Source organism: Schistocerca gregaria, chromosome 5 (genome assembly GCF_023897955.1).
Source record: "Schistocerca gregaria isolate iqSchGreg1 chromosome 5, iqSchGreg1.2, whole genome shotgun sequence".
NCBI lineage: Eukaryota > Metazoa > Arthropoda > Insecta > Orthoptera > Acrididae > Schistocerca > Schistocerca gregaria.
The window spans coordinates 10,164,380-10,183,687 of NC_064924.1; positions in this window are offsets into that span (position 1 = coordinate 10,164,380).

The window sequence follows — 19,308 nt, forward strand, 5'->3', positions numbered from 1 at the left end:
GTGTCAGGTTAACCGGCCCGCCGCGTGAGAATTGCCCGTCACGCCAAGCTATTTGCTTTTATTGTAATAAAAAAGGACATGTTCATAGCGTTTGCCAGAAAAAGCTCAGATCGGAAGCTCAAAACCGTTCCAGGCCCTTTGCTTCGCGCCGGAATCGGATTCGAACCAAGGATACTCAGGCTCGCGAAACTTCGCCCATGGAAATTCATGTAGTTCATTCCACTCCGCGCAGTGCCACTCTATCTAACAGTGACTGTGTTCGTCCCAAAAATAGTGTGCGTCGACATCGACGGAACTCCCGTCAAGTCGCAAATGATTATCTACCAGTGTCAGTTCACGTTGCACGAGACAGTCGCTCTTGTCGTCAGCAGGACAATAAACTTTTTGTGGACTTGGACATTAACGGCAACGTGATACCATTCCAGCTCGATACAGGAGCTGCAGTTTCACCGATCAATCAAGACACTAACAAACTGCTGGGCACACCTCCGTTGCACGCCGCAAATGTTAAATTAAGTTGTTATTCAGGTGAACAGATCCCTGTGTTAGGACAGTGCAGCCTTCTTGCAATATACAAAGGACAAACAAAACTTGTGTCATTTTACGTCCTTCGTTCTTCTTCTGCGGTGAACTTGTTTGGTTTCGATTTATTTCAGTTGTTTAACTTGTCTATAGTAAATAAGGTCCTATCAGTGAACCAGACTTTGCGTTCAGACAGTGTTTCTCGTCTATGTGAAGAATTTGCAGACATTTTTGCACCAGGCCTCGGTTGCGCTGAGAACTATAAAGCACATTTGGAACTGAAAGTAAAAGCTCAACCGAAATTTTTCAGAGCGCGCAATGTTCCCCACGCATTGCGTGATGAGGTCGCAAAAACATTACACGATTTGGAATCACAAGGTGTAATTGAACGTGTGCAAGATTCTCTCTGGGCATCACCCTTAGTAATTTTGCCAAAACCTTCCGGAAAATTGAGACTTTGTGTGGACTTCAAGGCAACAGTGAATCCACAACTAGTGATTGCAACTTTTCCTTTACCCCGCCCGGAAGGTCTTTTTGACAAACTGTGAACGGGTAAATATTTTTCGAAGTTTGATCTAGCAGATGCGTACTTGCAAATACCGGTGGACGAAGAATCCAGCGCGTTTTGGTGGTTAACACGCATCTTGGTTTGTATCGATTCAAACGACTGCCATTCGGGTGTGCATCTGCCCTTGCATTGTTTCAGCAATATCTACAAACTGTTTGTGCGTCGCTCCCTACTGCAGCTAATTATCTGGACGATATTGTGATCTCCGGAAAGACGGAAGAAGAACATTTGGCCAATCTCAGAACATTATTTCAGGTCTTGCGGCAAAATGGTTTTCGCTTGAGGAAGGACAAGTATGTGTTTTTTGCTCGGGACTTGCCATACCTGGGACATGTACTCAATGCCCAAGGCATACATCCCAGTCCAACGCACCTCCGTGCCGTACGAGACTCGCCTTCGCCGATGAATTTGAAGCAGCTACGGAGTGTGCTGGGAAAGATCAACTATTACCATAAATATATTTCGCATGCCTTTTCCATTTCAGCTCCGCTTCATCGCTTACGCCGTAAGGGTGTTCCGTTCGTCTGGACGACGGGATGCGAACGCGCCTTTCGCCAGTTGAAATCTTCGTTGCTTTCCAATACTTGCCTTACGCCATTCGATCCCCAGAAGCCCCTCTTGTTTATGGTGGATGCATCGGATTTCGGGATCGGTGCTGTGCTTGCGGACGAAGATGGATCGCACGATCGTCCTATTGCCTTTGCGTCCAAATTGCTCTTGTCTGCGCAAAGAAATTATTCACAGATCGAGAAAGAAGCATTGGCTCTCGTATTTGGTGTTACAAAGTTTCATGATTTCTTGTATGTTCGTCACTTTACCATAATCACAGACAGCTTTGACACCGCTTTTTCATCCGACCAAGCCTGTACCTCCACGTACAGCGCAGAAATTCATTCGCTGGTCTATTTTTCTCTCACAGTACCGCTACGATATCTTGTATCGGTCCACTGCTAAGCACGGAAACGCCGATGCGTTGTCCCGCTTGCCAGTTGCTGAGGACAGGGCATTCGATTCCTCCGAACTTGCTTGCATGTTCATTGATGCGGAAACTGATGACGTGGTCGAATCGTTTCCCATTGATTTTTGTCGTGTAGCTGCAGCCACAGCTGCCGACCCTGTCCTTGCTCCCGTTCGGCGTTTTGTTGCTACGCAATGGCCCTTGTCAAAATCACTGGTCGGAGACCCGTTGGTTCGCCGATATTTGGCCACAAGGAGAGACTTTTTGTACGACGTGGTGTTTTGCTGTTGCGTTCTCATAATGATCAGTCCAGGGTCGTGGTCCCACGTTCGTTACAGTCCTCTGTCTTACAGCTTCTCCACCAAGGACATTGGGGTATAGTGAGAACTAAACAATTTGCTCGTCAGCACTGTACTTGGTTCGAAGTCGATGCCGCGATTACGAATATGTGCTCTTCTTGCATGGTGTGTGCCGAACAACAATCAGCACCACCGCGGAAATTCTTTCCATGGCCAAAAGCCACTTACCCTTGGCAACGCTTACACATCGCTTTTGCTGGTCCATTCTGGAATGCTCGATGGTTGGTTGTGGTAGATTCATTCAGTAATTTTCCTTTTGTTGTCCGGATGTCTTCCACGACGTCATCTGCCACCATCCAAGCGTTATCCGCTATCTTTTGCATTGAAGGTCTTCCACGGATTATTGTTTCCGACAATGGCCCACAATTCATGTCTGCAGAATTTCATTCTGCAAGGCCAATGGTATTGTACATCTGACGTCCGCGCCGTTTTCGCCACAGTCAAACGGTGCCGCTGAACGATTGGTCAGGACTTCCAAGTCACAGAAGTTGAAGTTGAAAGAGTCGCATTCTCGGGAGGACGCGTTATTGCTCTTGTTGTCCTCGTATCGCTCTCAGCCCCGAGACGGTCGCTCGCCGGCTGAGTTGCTCCACAGTCGCCCTCATCGAACCTTAATGTCTTTGCTACATCCGCCGCATCAGGTTCCTGTGGAGCGGCAGTCACCTGCTTTTGCTCCAGGCGCTGTTGTATACTACCGCCACTATCGAGGTTCACGGCGTTGGCTCGAAGGGCGCATTCTTCGCTGCCTCGCTCGCGCTATGTTTCTGGTTTTGGGGGCTCTGGTGACGTGCGTCGGCGTGTCAATCAACTGCGCCTCTGTCGTCGCACGGGATCTGCCGCTCGCCGTCTGCTTTCAGCGACGGTGCCGTCCGGTCAGCGCCCCGGGGACCCACTACTGGCTCGCCTCAGCCCCAGTTGTTACCGACGCTGCCTTTCATTTTGCCCCCTGGCGACGCGCCACCGCCGCCGCCGCCGCCGCCGCCGTCTGTTCTCCGGCCGGCGACGCCCGCAGTAGACGCAACGCTGCAGCCGCCGGGCTCCTCCCTGGGTCAAGCGCCGCCGATCGCTTCCCGTGACCAGTTGTCCTCCGACATGGAACTCTTGCCGGCTCCGGACCATATGTCGTCTTCGTCCGTCGGGTGCCCCGGCCCGATGGAGGTCGACCCTTCGGCCCCTCCTGTCTCTCTACGGGCGCATACACCGCATGTTGGCGTGCAACCTCGAGCAGGTTTTCAGGCGTTTCCTAGCTCCCCGCGGTCCGAATGGCAAGGTGCGGGTGGCACAGCCTCGCCTGTTGTTAGGCTCCCCACCTCGTCGCATACGTCAACATGCGGTCCTCCCCACGGCGGGCGGAAGCCTTATTCCACGACCGTGCGCCGATTTGCGGGGGAGGAATGTGGTGTCACCGCCAGACACCACACTTGCTAGGTGGTAGCCTTTAAATCGGCCGCGGTCCGGTAGTATACGTCGGACCCGCGTGTCGCCACTGTCTATGATTGCAGACCGAGCGCCGCCACACGGTCGGTCTAGGGAGACTTCGTAGCACTCGCCCAGTTGTACAGCCGACTTTGCTAGCGATGGTTCACTGACTTCTACGCTCTCATTTGCCGAGACGATAGTTAGCATAGCCTTCAGCTAATTTCCTACGACCTAGCAAGGCGCCAGTATCCGTACTGTTGATATAGTGAATCATGTACCATAAAGAGCGACGTTGTCCATTAATGGATTAAAGTTAAGTATTCCCCCAACTACGTCCGTTTTTCTCAATTCTAATTCCCTTGTCATGTTCCAGACCTCACGCCAGCCTGCGTGAGTTGAGACTCGTGCATTTCGGCCTCCTTTAACCATACGGTTGGCTCTCCTGCCAACCACAACACCTAGGTCCACTGTTTCCGGTGTGATAGTGAAGTGCAAACGTGAAGGGACACGTACAGTACAAAAGCGTACAGGCAAGCCTCGTCTGTTGACTGACAGAGACCGCCGACAGTTGAAGAGGCCAAAATGTGTAATAGGCAGACGTCTACCCACACCATCACAAAGGACTTCCAAACTGCATCAGGATCCTCTGCAAGTACTATGACAGTTAGGATAGAGGCGAGAAAACTAAGATTTTACGGTAGAGTGGCTGCTCAGAATCCACACATCACACCGGTAAATAGCAAACGACGCCTCGTTTGGTGTAAGGAGGGTAAAGATTGGACGATTGAACAGTGGAACAACGTTGTGTGAATATGGCGAATGCCCGGTGAACGTCATCTGCCAGCGTGTGTAGTGCCAACAGTAAAATTCGGAGACGGTGGTGTTATGCTGTGGTCGAGTTTTTCATGAAGGGACTTGCATCCCTTGCTGTTTTGCTTGGCACTATCACAGAACAGTCCTATATTGATGTTTTAAGCACATTATTGCTTCCCACTGTTGAATAGCAATTCGGGGAAGGCGATTTCATCTTCATACACGATCAAGCACCTGTTCATAATGCACGGCCTGTGGTAGAGTGGTTACATGACAATAACATCCCTGTAATGGACTGACCTGCACAGACGGCTGACTTGAACAGAACACATTTGGGATGTTTTAGAACGCCGACTTGGTGCTAGGTCTTACGGACCGACATCGATACCTCTCCTCAGTGCAGCACTGCGCGAAGAATGTGGTCCCATTCAAATGGTTCAAATGGCTGTAAGCGCAAGGGGACTTAACTTCTGAGATCATCAGTCGCCTAGAACTTAGAACTACTTAAACCTAACCAGCCTAAGGACATCACACACATCCATGCCCGAGGCAGAATTCGAACCTGCGACCGTAGCAGGCAGGAGGAACTAGACTTTTGGTCAGGTGACTACAGGGTTAGAAACACAAAATCAAATAGGGGTAATGCAGGTGTAGGTTTAATAATGAACAGGAAAATAGGAATGCGGGTAAGCTACTACAAACAGCTCAGTGAACGCAATATTGTGGCCAAGATAGATACGAAGCCGACATCTACTACAGTAATACAAGTTTATATGCCAACTAGCAGGTGATGAAGAAATTGAAAAAATGTATGATGAAATAAAAGAAATTATTCAGATAGTGATGGGTGACTGGAATTCGGTAGTAGGAAAAGGGAGAGATGGAAACGTAGTAGGTGAATATGGATTGCGGCTAAGAAATGAAAGAGGAAGCCGCCTGGTAGAATTTTGCACAGAGCATAACTTAATCAAAGCTAACACTTGGTTTAAGAATCATGAAAGAAGGTTGTATACATGGAAAAACCCTGGAGATACTAAAAGGTATCAGATAGATTATATAATGGTAAGACAGAGATTTAGGAGCCAGGTTTTAAATTGTAAGACATTTCCAGGAGCAGATGTGGACTCTGACCACAATCTATTGGTAATGAACTGTAGATTAAAACTGAAGAAACTGCAAAAAAGGTGGGAATTTAAGGAGATGGGACCTGGATAAACTGAAAGAACCAGAGGTTGTACAGAGTTTCAGGGAGAGCATAAGGGAACAATTGACAGGAATGGGGGAAAGAAATACAGTAGAAGAAGAATGGGTAGCTTTGAGGGATGAAGTAGTGAAGGCAGCAGAGGATCAAGTAGGTAAAAAGACGAAGGCTAGTAGAAATCCTTGGGTAACAGAAGAAATATTGAATTTAATAGATAAAAGGAGAAAATATAAAAATGCATTAAATGAAGTAGGCAAAAAGGAATACAAACGTCTCAAAAATAAGATCGACAGGAAGTGCAAAATGGCTAAGCAGGGATGGCTAGAGGACAAATGTAAGATTGTAGAAGCTTATCTCACTAGGGGTAAGATAGATACTGCCTACAGGAAAATTAAAGAGACCTTTGGAGATAAGAGAACCACTTGTATGAACATCAATAGCTCAGATAGAAACCCAGTTCTAAGCAAAGAAGAAGGGAAAGCAGGAAGTTGGAAGGAGTATATAGAGGGTCTATACAAGGTCGATGTACTTGAGGACAATATTATGGAAATGGAAGTGGATGTAGATGAAGATGAAACAGGAGATACGATACTGCGTGAAGAGTTTGACAGAGCACTGAAAGACCTGAGTCGAAACAAGGCCCCCGGAGTAGACAACATTCCATTGGAACTACTGACGGCCTTGGGAGAGCCAGTCATGACAAAACTCTACCATCTGGTGAGCAAGATGTATGAGACAGGCGAAATACCCTCAGACTTCAAGAAGAATATAATAATTCCAATCCCAAAGAAAGCAGGTGTTGACAGATGTGAAAATTACCGAACAATCAGTTTAATAAGCCACAGCTGCCAAATACTAGCACGAATTCTTTATAGACGAATGGAAAATCTAGTAGTAGCCGACCTCGGGGAAGATCAGTTTGGATTCCGTAGAAATACTGGAACACGGGAGGCAATTCTGACCTTACGACTTATCTTAGAAGAAAGATTAAGGAAATGCAAACCTACGTTTCTACCATTTATAGACTTAGAGAAAGCGTTTGACAATGATGACTGGAATACTCTCTTTCAAATTCTAAAGGTTGCAGGGGTAAAATACAGGGAGCGAAAGGCTATTTATAATTTGTACAGAAACCAGATGGCAGTTATAAGAGTCGAGGGGCATGAAATGGAAGCACTGGTTGGGAAGGGAGTGAGACAGGGTTGTAGCCTCTCCCCGATGTTATTCAATCTGTATATTGAGCAAGCAGTAAAGGAAACAAAAGAAAAATTCGGTGTAGGTATTAAAATCCATGGAGAAGAAATAAAAACTTTGAAGTTCGCCGATGACATTGTAATTCTGTCAGAGATAGCAAAGGACTTGGAAGAGCAGTTGAATGGAATGGACAGTGCCTCGAAAGGAGGATATAAGATGAACATCAACAAAAGCAAAACAAGGATAATGGAATGTAGTCGAATTAAGTTGGGTGATGCTGTGGGAATTAGATTAGGAAATGAGACACTTAAAGTAGTAAAGGAGTTTTGCTATTTGGAGAGTAAAATAACTGATGATGGTCGAAGTAGAGAGGATATAAAATGTAGACTGGCAATGGCAAGGAAAGCGTTTCTGAAGAAGAGAAATTTGTTAACATCGAGTATAGATTTAAGTGTCAGGAAGTCATTCCCGAAAGTATTTGTATGGAGTGTAGCCATGTATGGAAGTGAGACATGGACGATAAATAGTTTGGATAGGAAGAGAATAGAAGCGTTCGAAATGTGGTGCTACAGAAGAACGCTGAAGATAAGGTGGATAGATCACGTAACTAATGAGGAGGTATTGAATAGGATTGGGGAGAAGAGAAGTTTGTGGCACAACTTGACCAAAAGAAGGGATCGGTTGGTAGGACATGTTCTGAGGCATCAAGGGATCACAAATTTAGTATTGGAGGGCAGCGTGGAGGGTAAAAATCATAGAGGGAGACCAAGAGATGAATACACTAAGCAGATTCAGAAGGATGTAGGTTACACTAGGTACTGGGAGATGAAGAAGCTTGCACAGGATAGAGTAGCATGGAGAGCTGCATCAAACCAGTTTCAGGACTGAATACCACAACAACAACAACAAGAACAACAACAACACCGTATCAGCAGCGCAGTTCAAGACTGTAGCCCCTAGAACTTCTCGGCCACCTGGCCGGCTGGGCTGCCATTCCTCAAGAAACCTTGCAGCACCTGGTTGAACGTATGCCTGCGAGAGTGGAAACTGTCATCAAGGCTATGAGTGGGTCAACACCATACTAAATTCCAGCATTAGCGATGGAGGGCGCTACGAACTTGTAAGTAATTTTCACGCAGATATGCGGATACTATTGATCTAGCGGCCGGTGGACGGCCGCTAGAATACTCTAACTGTTGAAATGTGTTTATATTTCGAGAGGTCTGAATGTGCTCCAACGTTCGATTCTAACTTTTGATGCTTGGTCTACGGAACTGATAACAGACTGTGTGTTATTGTCACTATTAATACTTCCGATTCTTTGCGTTTTTCTGTGAAACAACAAATGTACTCTATAGATTTGTTACTTTCAAATAAAATAAGCGAAAGTAAAAATGGCTCTGAGCACTATGGGACTTAACATCTATGGTCATCAGTCCCCTAGAACTTAGAACTACTTAAACCTAACTAACCTAAGGACATCACACAACAGCCAGCCATCACGAGGCAGAGAAAATCCCTGATCCCGCCGGGAATGGAACCCGGGAACCCGGGCGTCGGAAGTGAGAACGCTACCGCACGACCACGAGATGCGGGCTAAGCGAAAGTAGACTGCCAACAGAATACTGTTAAAAACTCCGAACACTCCTTTTGCGTGTCAGGAAAAAGTTGTCCCTTTCAACAACTTCAAGTGTACTACAATGCAAAAAGTGGAAAAAACCAGGGCTCGAACCCGGAACCATTTGTACGACAAACTGACGATCTGCCAACCGCCCCTCTCCCCCTGTTTTGTCGTAGACAAACTGGTCTTCGAAAAACTAATGACTTCTCTGCGATAAATTCATAAATCTTCAAATTATTAAAGCTCTTCGACAAAATACCATAACCCTACTCCAAAAGCACTGAAAAAGTTTTTCAGAAAAGAAACTAAAACTTCTCTTCGGAATAAACGAAAAAATTCTGCTTTGAAAATAACTGAAACCTCTACTTGGAAAAAACTATTGTATGTTCTCAGTAGAAGATTTAAAACTTTTCTTAGCAAAAAAAATATAAAGACTCTTCAACAGCAAGAACCGAAAGCTCTTCTTTGAATAATGTTGAAGGTTTCTTGAAATGGTACAACTGGGACAAAAATGGGTAGAGTAAGAATGAATTTTAGGAGAGCCTGGTTACGACACACGGACCTCTGGGTTTCATTCTTTTCCCCCACTATCCGTCTGCCAGTATTGTAAGTCAAGTAGTCTCGTTTTTATGCAGTTGTGCAGCTGGCCGTGTCATGCCATGCCACGTCTCCACCACCCACATCCGACCTCATCAAATGTGAGCACGTTGGCGGGTAACCTGCAGCCTGCGCTGGTGTGCATAAAATACCAACACCAGCTACCACAAAGCATGCAAAATGACGAAGCAGAAGTTGCAGGCTGCAGGAAAACGCCAGTGGCGCAGGCGGTGTCGAGAGATATGGTTAGCTAAATCGGTGCTGGATGGCTCAGTAAGAGTACGTTTCCTACAAGTGTCAGTGCCACTGACCCCAATTTAGTGCATTAGTTGGAATGAAATTATTTACGACTCTGTACCGAGGAGAGTCCGCTACCACGGAATGAAATGCGGACCTAACGTTGTTGCAGGCTCTCTTCCAGGAGACACGCGGCGACAGTAGAGCTGTGGGACTGGTTCAGACCACCCCCTGCAGTGAGCGAGCAGACATCAGGTTGTAGGTGCCGGCCACTGCAGTACATCAGCATCCACATAGCTCACGGAAAGGCAAATTAAATTTCTTTAACGTGCGTAGTTAGAAACTGACGCCACCAACATCAGCAGGAGGAAGAAGACTCGGCGGACGCACAAGTGTGAACAGCTGAGCACTAAAATTAAGTGACTCCTGGGTAATAATCAAAAGAGTGCGTCGAATGTATAAAGCTGAAGCTTTGGTATTGATATCAGAAAGGCCCAAACCCCCTAAGATACGTCGTTTGGTCATGATCCCATAGCGCAACCCCTATACGTAATGTTTGTGTAAAGACTGCCCAGACAATTACCTCAATTGTTTTGCTATCGTTACAGGGAGTGAGAGCAATTGGACTATGTACAATGCCTTACACAACACATATTGATCCAAAATGTGAACTCTTTGGAGAATTGTAACTTCGCGCTGCTCGTGATCCAGTATGACCCCTTGGAATTTGTCAGTTACTGTTTTCCAGAAACGTGTCGCCATTTTAAGAGGGCAACAATCGACGATGACCACCAATGACGTATACCAATCTACGGCAACAGCCCACGGAACAGCAACATCGTCGAAGCCCCGAAGTGTGAGAATTTTACTTTCGCCATCATGCAGCTGCGCAGCAGTGACTCGACAGTAATCATCTAACGTCGCCGTTAACAAGGGAAACTCCTTACTACAGCGGAGGAGAACCACCGCATCGTCGGCATAAGCCTGAACCGTGAGGGGTGGACCAAAAAGTAAGTGAAGTGAGATAAGCCAAGCAGGGGTTTCGAAGTGAGGGTATGAAAAGCGGACTGCCCTGCGATACAGTTCGACCGATCGCGATCAGCGGCGTCTGCTGCCCATTGAGAAGTTTCTTCGCCGCAACGCACTGAAACTTGTGGGTAAGAACTACAGCGGCCTCAGGAGCAAAGTCGATTATACTCAACACTCTGATCGAATAACTATGAGAAACACGGTCAACGCCTTGTTAAAATCCGGAAAAGCAATGGCACAGTGAACAGAAGAAACTGCAACAACTGAAATCATATTCCAGTCCTCCGCAGTTGGAGTGAAAATCGAGAGACCATCAAGGCAACTCTGTGACTCCTCAGTGGTGCTCGCCAGCAGAGGAGGTAAGCTGCTATTGATTGCCCTCCCAACAGTTTTGTAATGAAAATCAAGCGAAGTGAGAGGACGAAAATAATCCAGAGTGACGCAGGCAGATTGCTTCTATATGAATACTACTTTGTCCATCTTACAATCGGCCGGCACATTTCACAACTTGGTTTAACATAGGTGTAAACCTGGCACCTGGGAGGGGCCAAAAACGGGCATAAAACTCTTGAGGGTGATCATCCGAGACAGGTGATATGCGGGAGGCAGAAGCAGCAATAAGAGCAGACATCAACGTTCTGAGCACTCGTGATGCTCACACTTAGGGCTGCAACACAGTCATCGGGAAAGGATTTCCACGCAGTTATCTTGTGTGCAGTATTGACGGAGAGAGCGACCAGCATCAGCTTTCTCAGCTGGCGACCTGCAGCAACTGCGGGAGACGTAATGAGGGAGCGACGACGTCGCGGCACCGTGACGTCAGTTCCCTTTCAACAAGCGAGCGAGGTTTAAATTTCATCTGTAAAACCCCCATCTGATGCCGCTTCAGCGTCAGCGGCTTTGCTTAATTCTACGAACGTTTTGGATCCGTAGAGGGGTGTTACCCGCTAGAATAATAAAATCCGTACGTTTTCCTCGCTCGAACAATACAGTGTGTTATTGACCCTCTATTGAATGCTTTTGGCATTTTACAACAAACAGTAAATTAGTGTCAAATATTAAGGAAATCACTAGCATACGAATGATCTTGCCATCTGGCTACCGCCATTATGTTGGCAGAAACAGTTGTAAAATCTATAATCTTCGCTGAAGGTCGAATCTACGTAAACACACTCAAAAGCACGTGAAAGAATGACTTATTTCTACCACTGAGATCACATATACCAGATTTCTAAGGTACGTAAAATAATGCCTAATGATAGCACAGATTATGTTTCCATGTGTGCGTAACCGAACGATTAATGATTAATCAATATTTTCGGTTTGTTGTTATATGGCAACAAACGTAAAATATGAATAAATGAAAATTTCTGTGTATTTTGTGACCATAATCCCAGAAATTATTTCACTCAAACTGCCCCCCCCCCCCCCCAAAAAAAAAGGCGTGCAATAGAGGGTTAAGGACCGACGGAGCTTCGGCTTCGCCAGATCGGTCCACTAGTCCAGCAGCAGAGCATAACCCAAAGCGGAGCGGAGAGAACGGCCCCACACGGCGCCAGCCGCACCATCCAGCGCGCTATCCGTGCCCTGGGACACGTTCAGCATCCGTTGTGCCCAAAACACTTTTGCAGGTTGCCGTTACATGTTTACAGTAGCCGCCACAGCACAGTGATCACAAAAGGAAACGGGGAGCCTGTCACATAAACAACCAGACAAATAAAACCTGTCGATAAGGCTAGAAGAACCTTTATCTAACCAGGGTGGGATATTTCCGCTCACACACGTCACGCAGACGCACCGCATGAACCAGTCCACTTAATTCACAACAAAAATTATAATGTGAATGGACTGGTTACTAGCACGTAAAATACTATTAAGATCGCTACCGAAAATGACACACCGACGACTCTTGCGCAAAAGATAGGCAACTTCCTCTTTGTAAAAATGTGAACTCTCGACTGTATGAGCCGAACCAGACGGTACATAAAACAAACAAGTAGAGGTTAAAAATTCGACACGCTATCTGCTACCAGAATCAGGTATTTCAATATCGGCAATGGGAATACCCTCGTGAAAGAAAAGGGTTGTACCCGTCTCACATTCAGGAGCTATTTTAAAAACAGTGAAACCGAGACACAGCTAAACTGGTGAATAAAACTTCTTGTAAAATGAGTCATAAGTGAAATGAGGCAACGGAGCCAAACGTAAATATGATACAACTCTTTCAACATTTAATGTAATAAACGTGTAAGCTGGAGTCATCAATCAGAATATGAATCAATGGTAACGGCAAAGAAAAAAAAGAAACGCAACTTACTCCACCCGCCGACTCTCACAATCCATCATCGCAGCTGTCGAGGAATGTGAGGGAGAGGGCCAGTGCCGCGGCCTGTCGAAACTTTACGTTTGTGTGTCTGTTCTCAACGTGTGGCACGTTATCATCCGACGCCAGCGAGGTGGCAGGTTGAATCCCGCCAGTCATTACCGGGCCTGAATCGGAGGCTGTCTGCACCGGAGGAAACCCCAGCGGAAGCGACCGACCCACGACAACAGGACAAGCAAACGGCAGACGGCAGACCAGGCGTCGCTGGAGACCAGCCGTGCGAAACTACCCCCCAGCCCGGCTTTTCTGAGAGCGTGGAAATAGAGCCACGGCAGGCAGTACTAGACAAGGAAATAGGCGCCTCCTGTGACTCAACAGATGGAGCGAACGGAACAGGCGACGAGCGACTCTTGTGACCGTTGATGAGGCTCAGAGGAAACATCGCTGGAAATCGAAGGAGCACCAGAACCCTCCATTTCAACTCTTGGCCTGACAGTCCCGACAGCAACCCTACCATCCAGAGATGCAGCAGATGTTGGATGTTCAGCATGCGGGCTTTCGAAACGACTACGCACCCTCCGACTCAGGGTTGAAGTCTTACAAGGTTTGGCTGGTTTCGTTATCTAGGGGCTGGGATACGTAGTTGCCGCATTACAGGCCAAATACAGTTGAGTCTACAGTATACAATATGAATATTCAAATGAATCGAATGGTCGAAGGTTCCTATCACTCGGCAATTGAGAATTTCGAACGCAACAAAGACGTTTATAAATGAAAGATTGCAATTAAATAAAATCTGCAGGTACTATCTTAACGACTTTAAATGATGAGTACGATAGTAGAAGTACTTTTTAGAATGCGGTATATTTCTGCAAAACACTTATTGGTGTCGATGGTCCAGCAATTAAATAAAATATAAGCTGAATAAAGGGAAATAATAGATTCCTACAGCACGTAATTAGTTATGAACAACAACACAGCTCGCGAGATATTCACTTCTAAATGCACACTATCAATAGATTCCTACAGCATGTAATTAGTTATGAACAACAACACAGCACGCGAGATATTCACTTCTAAACGCACACTGTCTTCACTGTAGAAGCCACGAAAATCTCACAAGTGCACAAGTCGGCACTGCAAAGTACTTCTCTCTCTCTCGTGACCACGCGCAAACCGCTCCACACTCTCCAAGTCTCTCCCCCGCGACTGTCCGACGCGCCTTCTACAGCTACATCTGCATCTGCATCCATACTCCGCAAGCCACCTGACGGTGTGTGGCACCGTCCAGCACTTTCTGTGTCCTCTTCCGTACTCTCCGAAATCCCTCGTGTCCTCTCTGGAAACCACGCTCTCCTTCCGCTTCCATCCAGTCTCTCCATTCACGAGCGCTGTGACTGGCTACAGCGCTCGCGCCATATCTTCAAGCGAACGTACATTCACGGACGTAACGAAACAGTTTCTAAATACTGGATTTACATTTAAATAACTTGAAATTAAATAAATATTCCTACAGCTGGACCTTAAACACGCTCTAACACATATTATTAAATACATAAGCAATTAAATAAACATATCAAAAGAAAAGAGGCAAAAGGTCGGCCACAAGCCTAATGTCTCTGTGCTTTCTAAAACACAGTAAATAAGTGACCAGTTTCTTCGTCTTCGGATATTAACAAAGACATAGATGTATCAATGTATTTATAAGCATACTGCTACCGTTTCTTAGCGTAACTGCAGAGTACTTGGGGCCTGACGCGATCGATAGTAATCGGCCACTTTGACTGCCAATAACTAATGTACTATTCAAGTTACATGCCCGTAATTTATGCCAATTTAGGTTTACACTAATAGCTTTCTAAAGACACGTAGATCGACAAAAATCGGATGACGCGTTTAGAATTTGGAGATTTTTGGTGGGTGTTACTCGTATAATTTACGGTCAGCTACTAAACTTTAAAATAATAAAGATACTGTAAATCTGATTGCACTATCAGAATCGTCGTGCAAACAATAATAATAATGTATATGTTTCTTTTTGAGGTATCATGATTCATCTGGCTATTATTAATTTCTATACGAACTGTGAAATGCCTGCCATGATGGTTTCACAAAGTCCGCCATCTTTGCCACTCCCGGCGTAGGCATCTCCTTCATCGACACAAAGCTCCGTCCTCGCCACAGCGGAATTCCCAGCTACGCTGCTGGACCACGCGCTGGGGCTACCCCTCTCGTGCGGCTAACGTTTACCAGCACGTGTTTGCTGCAGGGCCCCGGCTTTGATGAGCGTCCTGTGCGGCAGCCCCAATTCCGATCATATAATATTTCCAGAACGCCATAACTCGCCCATTACCTCAAAACAAAGAGAGACTAGGCGGGAGGAGGGGGGGGGGGGAGGGGAGCAGCTTCAACAGTATCCTCATCCTGTGAACGGCGCCTCCTGTTCTGGATCACTTGAGCATCCGTCCGATCGGCAATGACATAGGTAACCGTCTTCGGTCGTCATGGTGGAAAACCATCGGTAGTGAAATTCAAATCCACCCTGTGGGCGACATTAGCAGCCCTGACTCAGTTCCACTAGGGACGGGGTCCGCCACGGTTAACTTACGCCGCAGTTCAAGACAATCTCACAAAACAAAAACCTTTCTCGGACAATTGGTTCGAAGATAAGCACTATCCTCAGACAAAAACCTCGTCGTCATCTGGCCACTGTATACGGTTACCACATACTTGAAAATGATTCTGGATAGTCTGCTTCATCCGCATTTCTACTGAGCGAATCTCACTGTAAAATTCAAGTCTGTGCTGGCTGGATCGCCGTTCAAGTCGAATGCTTTTAAGCTCTCCACATTTAAGCAAAAAGTGTTTCAGGTAAACATTGTCTACCGCAGGAGGCAGGTTGAACACACCAGCATCCGTGTATTCAACGACAGCGTTGGCAACGAGGAGTGTACCATAACTGAGTCATCTCTGTGACGGAAAGGAAGCTGGGAACCATGTTTCAGCAGCAATTTTTCTACCTGTAAGGAATTCACAAATTCAACAAAAAAAACATAAAATTCGATGCCAAAATACGCTGTGTGTACCTGGTTCGAAGTCTGTCCAAAAGTATCTAGCAACCAATCGTGGATTTCCAGCGAATTGAGCTGTACATAACAGGCCGACGTATCATACGAAAAAGTCACTGTACTTTCACGTGAGACAGACCTGGACACCGTAGAAACAAAATAAGCGCCCAACGCCGCTACCAAGAGCACACTTCTTCTTCTTTAGTTTATTGGCTTTCGGCCAGTGGTCATTCATCCATCTCAATAGTAACGTCAATTACGACGATACGAATGTAAGGTCAATACAACATCCAGTCCCCAAGCAAAGAAAATCTGCAACCTGATCGTGGATTTCCAGAGTATTGAGCTGTACATAACAGGCCGACGTATCATACGAAAAATTCACTGTACTTTCACGTGAGTCAGACCTGGACACCGTAGAAACAAAATAAGCGCCCAACGCCGCTACCAAGAGCACACTTCTTCTTCTTTAGTTTATTAGGTTTCGGGCAGTGGTCATTCATCCATCTCAATAGTAACGTCAATTATGACGATACGAATGTAAGGTCAATACAACATCCAGTCCCCAAGCAAAGAAAATCTGCAACCTGGGAGGGAATCGAACTCGTGCCCCTTCGCTTAGCAACCCGCGACACTGGCCGCGCAGCTACCAAGGAGGACTAAGAGCACAGTTAAACGAATATGAAGGCGGAGTGGACTCACAAAGCACGAAATAAAAAAAGGGGCTATTGCAAATGCGAAGATACAAGGACGCATAGAGGCACTTCAAAAAGAAAATGATAGGTTACGAAAGCAACCAGTGAAAGCGTGGGCCGGCCAAGGCCCCAGACGACAAAAGAGGCTGTAGCTGAAGTTTCCAAACGACCGGACGCGGCGGTCTTTCTGAAGCCCATGCCGGCCCAAGACATTAAAAAGGTGCAAGAAATATTTACCACCACAGTAAATCCAAGGCGAGAAAATATCAAGATAAATAGAGTAAAAGCAAGCAAGAACCTGGTGGTAGTTGATGTTACCACAGAATATGGTAACAAGTCATTGAGTTATCAAAAACTATGTACGGCAGTGAAATGCGTACCCCCCCAAAAAGGGTAACCCGCTAGTTATCCTATATGACGTTCCAACGTCTTTGAGGGAGGAGGACCTATACTAGACTTTGTACCAACAGAATCTTGACAATATGGACACTTGACACTTTTAAGGAGGATTCATGCAATAAAAGTGAAAGATTACCTAGTGGTACCTGGCTGCCACAATTGCTGGGACGTTGATCACGTTCACAAGGACTTTAGCAGGAGGTCGCCGTGCTCCAAGTGCGGTGCTGAGGACCACATCATCATCATGTCCTCCTCGCCGTGTCCGGCGACAGTGACTCCATCAGTCGTTCAGTCCGCATTTGTGGCGGGCTCGGATGTGGCTTGCAAAGCCGAGCTTTGCTTTGAAGATCCGGTAGCACGAGGTGCAATACAGTTCCCAGTGGAGTTACACGTTTAGATGTAATTAGGCTTGGGCTTACATTTGCGGAGCTTTCGTTTATCGTCCAGGCGGATATGCTCGAATTGTTCCACACTCTTGTGTACAGTCGAGCACGACTCTGGTCGGTGCAAAGCAAGCTCCTACCAACGTTTGCTCGGAATGCCACAGGCTGTGAGGTGGTGTTCGATAGCGTCCTTATATCGTAGGTGTTGGTCACCTTGCCGCCACATTCCACACGAGAGATCTGAGTAGAACACCGCTTTGGGAAGTCTACTGTCGTCTATACGTATCATATGGCCACTCCATCTCAGTTGGTGTTTCATTAAGGGAGCTTAAATGCCAGGCAGTTTCACGCGACGCAAAATCTCCGTGTTTGGAACACGGTCTTCCCATTTCATGCGGAGAATTAATCTCAGGCAGCGAAGATGAAAGGTATCTAGCCTCCTAACGTCAGCTTTATAACAGCACCAGGTTTCCGAGGCGTAGAGTAAAGTTGGTACAATTATTGCTTTGTAGACCTCAATTTTAGTTTGTAGTCTGAGATCATGTGATTCCCATACTCGGTGATTCATTTTGCCGAAAACTGAGGCTGCATTGGCTATACGAGCTGCAATTTCTGTTGTCAGGCTGTTGTCGCTTCTAATTTGGCTACTTAGATATTTAAAGTGAGACACGTTTCCCAAATGTTTGTTGTTCTACTTAATACTGCAGTCGTCTGTATTGGAACCCCTAAGTGGTTGTTGAAGGACTTGCGTCTTGGTGATGCTTATGACTAAACCAAATCTTCTGCAGGAGTCATTTAACAGGTTCATGTATGCTTGGAGCGATTCAGGAGAATTAGCCATCATGCATACGTCATCTGCGTAAAGAATCTGCAAGAAATCCGGTGTGTGCATTCAGTGTGCTCGAAGGGGCAAGTAAACCTGCGGCACCTCCCCACTTACAAAATGCTAGAACAACGTCTGATATCCCGAAGGCCATTATCGCGAGTAGGATGGCAAAGAAGAGGAAGTCCCAATGTAAAAGAAAGAGGGATGCTGAGAGGGCGTACAAGTTTAAAGATTTTTTTAAGTCACTTTCGGAAGCGAGAGCTCGAAGGGCAATAATAGTTCATGCTTGCACTCAAACTCAGCCCTTGGCTCAGGCTGCCGTCACCCTTCCCCCCCCCCCCCCCCCCCCCCCCGGTCAGACGGATGAAGCAGAGAGACGTGTGGGACGACCAGTGTGGTAGGCGGGACAGTGGTGATCCAGGGCACTCAGGTGTTGGACATCCGCTCCACAACAGACACAATTAGCAGTACCTCACCTGCGCACACGGGACAGCCACAGCACCAATACGTGACAGCACTGTAGCCAACACGGCGTCAACGGAGGAATGCCACAAGTAAGAGGTCTGGGCGCTTACATCAGAAGGGTGTACCACAACCCAGAGCATGCCGTCCAGCTCTCGAGAGTGGAGCAGCTGGCTGTCCTGACAACTGCCCTAAGACATTTCGTTCGCGTTGGCCGCAAGTGTGGAAGAAAAGTGTGGACAGAATACAGTTAAAGTCGATGAATCTCCCCACCCTGCCTAGAAAGTCTTTCAAAGAAGAGACAAAAGATTCGATCTAGACGAAATTTACATACAGTCAGTGTTAGCTAATGGGCGCATTGCGCTAGATTGGAAAAAGAACTGGCTCGAGTGCAATGTACACACATACTTTCCATAATGCCTTTCGAAATAAATATCGGACAAATCAGATCACACGACAGTCGATTGGTGATGCAGGAGCTGCGAAGGGTGGTAGAGGAGTAGAAGCTGGATGTGGTCTGCCTACAGGAAACATACTCCCAAGCCGAGCGGATTTCTTTTATGGCTGCCACTTGGTAGGTAATAAGTATTGGGGGTCCGTAGCTCGTGGTCGTGCGGTAGCGTTCTCGCTTCCC